This window comes from Hemiscyllium ocellatum, chromosome 1 (genome assembly GCF_020745735.1).
Source record: "Hemiscyllium ocellatum isolate sHemOce1 chromosome 1, sHemOce1.pat.X.cur, whole genome shotgun sequence".
Lineage (NCBI taxonomy): Eukaryota > Metazoa > Chordata > Chondrichthyes > Orectolobiformes > Hemiscylliidae > Hemiscyllium > Hemiscyllium ocellatum.
Genome location: NC_083401.1, coordinates 75,794,801 through 75,802,663, shown reverse-complemented (window position 1 = coordinate 75,802,663; position 7,863 = coordinate 75,794,801).

Below are 7,863 nucleotides of genomic sequence, written 5' to 3'. Positions count from 1 at the left end.
AATGTTTAGAATCCTTTGCTTGACCGTGAGATGTAAAGTATTAACTTGAGGTTGATGTTTCATATTTCTTTTTTGAATACAGTCAAATGTAGCAAATATGCAGTTATTGAAAGCTCTCAGTTCTTCGATTATTTTCTTTTCTGTAGCTGTATCTGTACAAACCAGTTGATAACTTCTTTAGAGAAGTAAAATAGAGCTAGCAGCTTCTCTTCAATTACCTACAAAAATGCACTTGGAACCTCTTTTGAGATTGTGGGCAAAATCCTGCCAAGCAAATTTGGGTGAAATCATATGAGTTGGGGAGTAAGGACCTTCTCTGTATGGAAAACAAAGGGTCCTATTTTCTAACTGACTGTTGACTGATGAGTCAAGATTCTCACTTGTGATTGATAAGAGACCTATTTGCATCCATAAGCATGCATCAGCATCTGATTGTTAGCTAACCTTGCCTCAGTTATATGCAGCTTTTCATCCTCCCAACTGCCAGATAGAAACTAGACAGTGACAATTTCTGATATGAGGATCAGAGTGGATAGTTTGCAACTCCAGTTCAGCACATACTTCTCTTAATCTCTATCTTGAACATCTATCAGCAATATCTCAGGGCACACTCCATGGGCTGCAACTAAATGTATTGCCTGGTCCATGGGCATTGATATTTGACATGTCCCAGCCTCACCATGTGCTCATGGTACATCTCTGATCCACTTGCACCTCCATGCTGCACTTGGAGTACCCTGGCACCCTTTCATTGCAATACTGCTGCAAGGACACTTTGCACACAGAGACAGGCACCCTGCTCATTGAGCTGGCTGCAACATCAAGGCTGCTTGCTTGTTCTCTCACTCACTTTATGTTTACTTTGACACTCACAGCATTTCTGCCTTGGCTTTTTGTGCTTTGCTCCCTCAGCCAGACCTTTAAATACTTATAGCTTTTCGCACAGACACAAAGCCAGACAGCTTGTCATGATTGTCAGCATTCACCGGTGAAAGGTTTGGACAAAATTTTGTTAAACTCCAAACTGCACCATGTGCCAGTAGGGTATGCAGCAGACACACTGCATGTGTGGCAAATAATATCTGAGGAGAGTATTTCTCAGTTAAATCAGGCAAGAGAAAGCCATCGATGGGTCCTGGCACGCTAAATCAAGGGCATCCCCTACAAACAATTCAGGGTCTTGGACCATCAGTGGGCTGCTTGGGGCAGTGGGTTTAAGTCTGTCTGTACTACCGGGAAATGAATTACAGTCAGTACTGCAGCTCCAATTTGACCAGTCCATGGAGTGCAATAAGTCTGTCAGGGACAGCCCAGAGATCAGTTCAGAGTCTGGTTAGTCATCAGCATGGGCTGTCTATCCAAATAGGTCATGAGGTAGGCCATTATCACTCCTTGGGGTCAGTTCAAAGAAAGTCATTGGGGATTATCATTGGCAAAGTCAGTTCTGGAAATTAGAGGCAGGATGCTGGACACAATCTGTAATTGTGAAAGTGGCAGGGAGGGGAAGCTCAAATAAATTGGAGGGAAGACAATAGCGTATTGGGTGACATGGGATACAGAAGGAGGGAGTGTATTGATAGCCACCACCACCAGGGAATCAGTGCACCACAAATGGTTGGCACGATTAAATGATAAGGCCAGGGATTAGCGAAAATATTGAGAGTTGAAAATGTAAGTGAAAATGATGGAGTATGTGGACGTTCAGTACTGATGGGTTCGACAGGAAATGTCAGAAAGAAAGGAACATGGAACTTCAGGAGCCCCTTGCTCCTCAGACTGAGCCTGAGACTCACTGAGCCAAACATAACCTGTGTTCCTTCCACATTTGCGTCAACTGTAAATGCACAATGGAAATAGAAAATGACTGCCACCTACCTGCAGTAGGAGGAGTCAATATTTTTTCCCTGTCTGAGCACACAGGCTCTACTTATGAGTGATGTGAGACATTTCAAGAGGCGCTTGCATTAATCAGGTACCTTTACAGTGTAGGGTGAAGACATTCTGTAATCATGTTAGCTTTTTATGATTCGTGAACAATTTCTTCCAAATCCCCCTATTCTAAAACAAAAACAGAAATTGTTGGAAATGCTCAGCAGGTCTGGCATCATCTGTGGAGAGAAATCAGATGGAATGTTTCAGGTCAAGTGACCCTTCCTCAGAACTGATGGTAGCTCTAGTTTATGGTTTTCTATAGTCTTTTTATCATTTCAATAATATTCAGCTCCTGCATTCTTCCTCCTAAAGTATATAATCTCGCATTTCCCCAAATCAAATTTCATCTGCTAAGTTTATTGTCCACTCACTTAACCTGTCTACATCCCTCTACAGAATCTTCATATTATCATCACAACTTGCTTTCCCATCTTTTTCCCACCTATTTCCCACCTATTCATTGTTGGCTATCACCTGAATCCTGCACTTTTCCTTTGATTATGAAACCTATTCACAGTACAACTCCACACACCTGCCTAACCATCTTTCAGCAAATCCATCCTCATATAGAGCTTGCGACTAGGGCCTCTTCAAATTTGCAAGTCAATAATCATAGTAATTTCCATTCTCTGTATCATGCAGGATCCTCAACATGTCCTGTGAAGGTAACTCTTTTTTTTATTCATTCATGGGATGTGGGCATCATTGGCCACAACTTCTATCAACTTTTATTGACTGTCCCTTGTTGCCCTTGAGAAGGTGATGGTGAGCTGCCTACTTGAACACTGCAGTCCATGTGCTGTAGGTTGACCAAAATGACATTTGGAAGGGAATTGCAAAATGTTTACCCAGTGACACTGAAGAGATGATGATATATCTCCAAGTTAGGATTATGAGTGACTTGGAAGAGAACCTGCAGGTGATGGTTTTCATTGTACCTGCTGCTCTTGTCCTTCTAGATGGTTGAAGTCGTGGGGTTGGAAGTGGTGTCTAAGGATCTGTGGTATCTGCACTGGACACCAGTGTTGAGTTCAAAATGTTTTGAAAGCAATAGAAAGTTGTTTTAGAAAGTCGTTGCACAAAATTGAACACCTATTAAAACCAAAAATGTAAACGTATATGTGCAATTTAATAGCTTAAAGTTTATTAAACTTCAAAATTTCAAGATTGGATTTCTTTCATCTTTACATAACCTGTCAAACTCCATGATATACACTTCCATGGACTGATTGTTCATCTTATTTGTTTATTAAAGATTGAGCTGAAAATGTGTTGCTGGTTAAAGCACAGCAGGTCAGGCAGCTTCCAAGGAACAGGAAATTCGACGTTTCGGGCCAGAGTCCTTCATCAGGAATGAGGAGAGGGTGCCAGGCAGGCTAAGATAAAAGGTAGGGAGGAGGGACTAGAGGGAGGGGCGATGGAGATGTGATAGGTGGAAGGAGGTCAAGGTGAGGGTGATAGGCCGGAGTGGGGTGGGGGCGGAGAGGTCAGGAAGAAGATTGCAGGTTAGGAGGGCGGTGCTGAGTTCAAGGGAATCGACTGAGACAAGGTGGGGGGAGGGGAAATGAGGAAACTGGAGAAATCTGAGTTCATTCCTTGTGGTTGGAGGGTTCCCAGGCGGAAGATGAGGAGCTCTTCCTCCAGCCGTCGTGTTGTTGTGTTCTGGCGATTGAGGAGTCCAAGGACCTGCATGTCTTCGGTGGAGTGGGAGGGAGAGTTAAAGTGTTGAGCCACGGGGTGGTTGGGTGGGTTGGTCCGGGTGTCCCAGAGGTGTTCCCTGAAGCGTTCCGCAAGTAGGCGGCCCGTCTCCCCAATATAGAGGAGGCCACATCGGGTGCAGCGGATGCAATAGATGATCAATAAAAGTTGAATTTCCTGTTCCTTGGATGCTGCCTGACCTGCTGTACTTTAACCAGCAACACATTTTCAGCTCTGATCTCCAGCATCTGCAGACCTCACTTTTTACTCTTATTAAAGATTGACCGTACCTTGTACGCTTCTAACAAATCATCCATTTTGTAAACGAAATAATTTTAGAATCAACATTCTCTGTTCAGTAACCAGACCAGTTACATCCTATGTCTACCCTTCTTCCTTCCTGTTAAAGATAAAGTGAATGCCATGCCTGTCTTAGTCTTTTTTAGAGAATAAACCAGAGTCCACTTCTCCAACTCATTCATCCATGGCTCACATGGATCCAATTCTGAAACATGGGAGTATAATCATAATTTGTGATTCTGCAGCATTTGCCCTTGTAAAAACCATTGAAGCTTTATTTCTGCCAGAAACAAGATAGTGCAACATGACCAGCATTTAAGTGTGGACAAAAAGTGACAAGTAACATATTTGCCACATAATTGCCAGACAATGATCAGGTAAACGTTAAGCAGCTCTTTTTAACATTTAATAGATCATCATCATTGAAACCGTACTCTCTACCTTCTAGGCTACTTTTCATCAGAACCTGAACCGAGCCAGCCTGTATAAACAATGTGACCACATTTTTTTTAGTTTTCCATAATTATGTGTCATGGACAAAAATGGAAATAAAAATTACTGCTTGAAAAAAGGAAACTGACAGAGAATATACAGTAGGTCTAAAATCAATCATTAGAATTCTGTGTGAGATGTATTTACACTATTGTTTTGATCAAGCAGTGTGGGGAGATTGCAAAACTTCACAACACTGTGAGTGGGTGTTCAGAGCAGATGCCCAGAGACACAACCTTGTTTTCCAATCAGAACCAGCCGCTAGGGTCAGGAATCATAGGCATGATAACAACTCTCTATTGGCACCTGTGTGTGGAACCATGCAGGGACAGCTGGGGTTAGTGGGGCTCGAGTATCAGCTCACATTCCCAAGTAGATCGTGGCTATAGTTTGAGAATTTCTGCGGTGAGTACATCAACTCCAAGCTCCCCAAACCCTGTCCACCATACATATGGTACAAGTCAACTGTGTGTTGAAATAATCCCTACTTGCCTGATGAGTGTCAGCTCCAACAACGCTCAAGAAGTTTGACAACATGCAGGAGAAAACAACTCAACTCATTAGCACTGATAATGTATTGCTGGAAAAGCGCAACAGGTCAGGCAGCATCCAAGGAGTAGGAGAGTCGACGTTTCGGGCATGAGCCCTTCTTCAGGCTCATGCCCGAAACGTCGACTCTCCCGCTCCTCGGATGCTGCCTGACCTGCTGCGCTTTTCCAGCAACACATTTTCAGCTCTGATCTCCAGCATCTGCGGTCCTCACTTTCTCCTCAATTCATTAGCACCCCATCTATCTATGCCTCTCAGTAGCAGCAGGTTGTATTATCTACAAATTGCAGAAATTCACCAATGTTCTTTAGCTGCATTTTCCAAACCCATGATTTATACCACCTAGAAAGACAATCACTGCAGCTACACAGGAAGAACATAATCTGCAAGATCCCATCCAAGCCAGACACCATCCTGATTTGGAAGTATGTTACTGTGCCTTCACTCTATATGGATCAAAATCATAAAGATCGTGAATGGCGCTGCGAATGTACCTACATACCAAGACTGCAGAAGTTAAAGGAATCATTTCACCAAGACTTCCTCAGTGCAAATCTGAGATGTATATAAAATGCTACAGTACTAGCACTTGAGTAACAACGTGGAAAATTGCCAAGGTATGCTCCCTAACACAAAAAGCAGAAAAATTCCAAACTGACTAATTACCACCCCATCAGCTACTCTTGGCCATCAATAAAGTGATGGAAGGTGTCATCAACAGTGCTATCAAGCAGCACCTGCTCAACAATTACCTGCTCAGTGGTACCCAGTTTGGGTTCCGCCAGAGCCACTCAGTTCCTGACCATAAGACCACATGAGAAAGGAAAAGGAGTAGGCCATTTGGCCTATTGATCTTAATTCAAACATGGACAAAGAGCTAAATTCCAGAGGTGAGTTTACAATGACAGCCCTTAACATTAATGCTGTATTTAACTAAGTGTGGCTTATGGGCGCCCTACTAAAACTAGAGTCAAAGGAAATCAGGAGAAAACTCTCTGCTGGTTGGAGCCATACCTGGTACAAAGGAAGATAGAGTCATAGAATCATTGAGTCATACAGCATGTAAATCGACCCTTCGGCCTAACCAGTCCATGCTGACCATAATCCCAAACTAAACCAGTCCCACTTGCCTGCACTTGGCCCATATCCATTCAAACCTTTCCTCTCCATGTACTTATTCAAACAAATTTTAAATGTTGTCGCATCCACTACTTCCTCTGGAAGTTCATTTCACATATGAACAATTTTCTGTTTAAAAATGCCCTCGTGTCCTTTTTAAATCTTTCTTCTCTCATCTTAAAAATGTACCTCCAGTTTTGAAATCCCCACCATAGGGAAAAGGTGACCTTCTCTATACCCCTCATGATTTTAAAAACCTCTATGAGGTGACCCCTCAATCTCCTACACTCTAATGAATATGGTTGTCATGGCTGTGATCAGTCACCTCAGCTCCACCGAATATACCTCTGTAGGACTTCCTCAGGTTAATGCCCTAGACCCAACCATCTTCAGCTGCTGCATCAAGGTCAGAACGGGCGATGTTCACCCATGATTGCACAATGTTTAGCACCATTCACGACTCCTCAGATCCTGAAGTATTCCATGTTTAAATGCAGTCAGACCGAGACAATATACAGGTTTGGGCTGCTAAGTATCAAGTAACATTTGCACCACACAAATGTCAGGCAATGACCATTTCCAACAAGAGAGAATCTAACCATCACTCCTTGACAATCAATGGCATTACTATGACAGAATCCCCCACTATCAACATCTGCGGGGCTACAATTGACTAGAGACTGAACTAAACTAACCGCATAACATACGAGGAACGGCTGAGGATCCTGGGATTGTATTCATTGGAGTTTAGAAGATTAAGGGGAGATTTAATAGAAACATACAAGATAATACATAGCTTGGAAAGGGTGGACGCTAGGAAATTGTTTCTGTTAGGCGAGGAGACTAGGAACCCGTGGACACAGCCTTAGAATTAGAGGGGGTCAATTCAGAACAGAAATGCAGAGACATTTCTTCAGCCAGAGAGTGGTGGGCTTGTGGAATTCATTGCCGCAGAGTGCAGTGGAGGTCGGGTCGCTAAATGTCTTCAAGGCAGAGATTGATAAATTCTTGATGTCACAAGGAATTAAGGGCTACGGGGAGAATGCTGGTAAGTGGAGTTGAAATGCCCATCAGCCATGATTAAATGGCAGAGGTGGACTCGATGGGCCGAATGGCCTTACTTCCACTCCTATGTCTTATGGTCTTATAAATGCAGTGGCTTTAAGAGCAGACTAGAGGTTAGGAATGCTGCAGAGAGAAACTCACCTTCTAACTTCCCAAACCCTGTCCACTACCTATAAGGCACAAGTCAGGAGTGTGATTGAATACTTCCCAGTTTCTTGGATGAGTGCAGCTCCAATAACACTCAAGAAGCTTAAAACCATATAGGACCAATCATTTACTTGAAAGGCACCATAACCATAAACTTTCACTCCTTCCACCACTGATGTTTAGTAGCAGCAGTTGCACCATATACAAGATGCATTGCATAAACTTTAGACAGTGCCTTCCAAACCCGAGATCACTTCCATCTAAAAGGGCAAGGGTAGCAGAAACATGGGACCACCACCATCTGCAAATTCCCCTCAAAGCCACTCACTATTCTGACCTGCAAATATATTACTGTTCCTTCAGTTTTGCTGGGTCAAACTAGAACATAGAAAAAGTACAGCACAGAACAGGGTCCTCAGCCTACAATGTTGTGCTGAGGATTATTCCTAATCTAAAATGAAATAACCTAACCTATGCATCCCTCAATTCACTGCTGTCCATGTGCATGTCCAGCAGTCACTTAAATGTCCCGAATGACTCTGCTTCCACCCTCACCGCTGG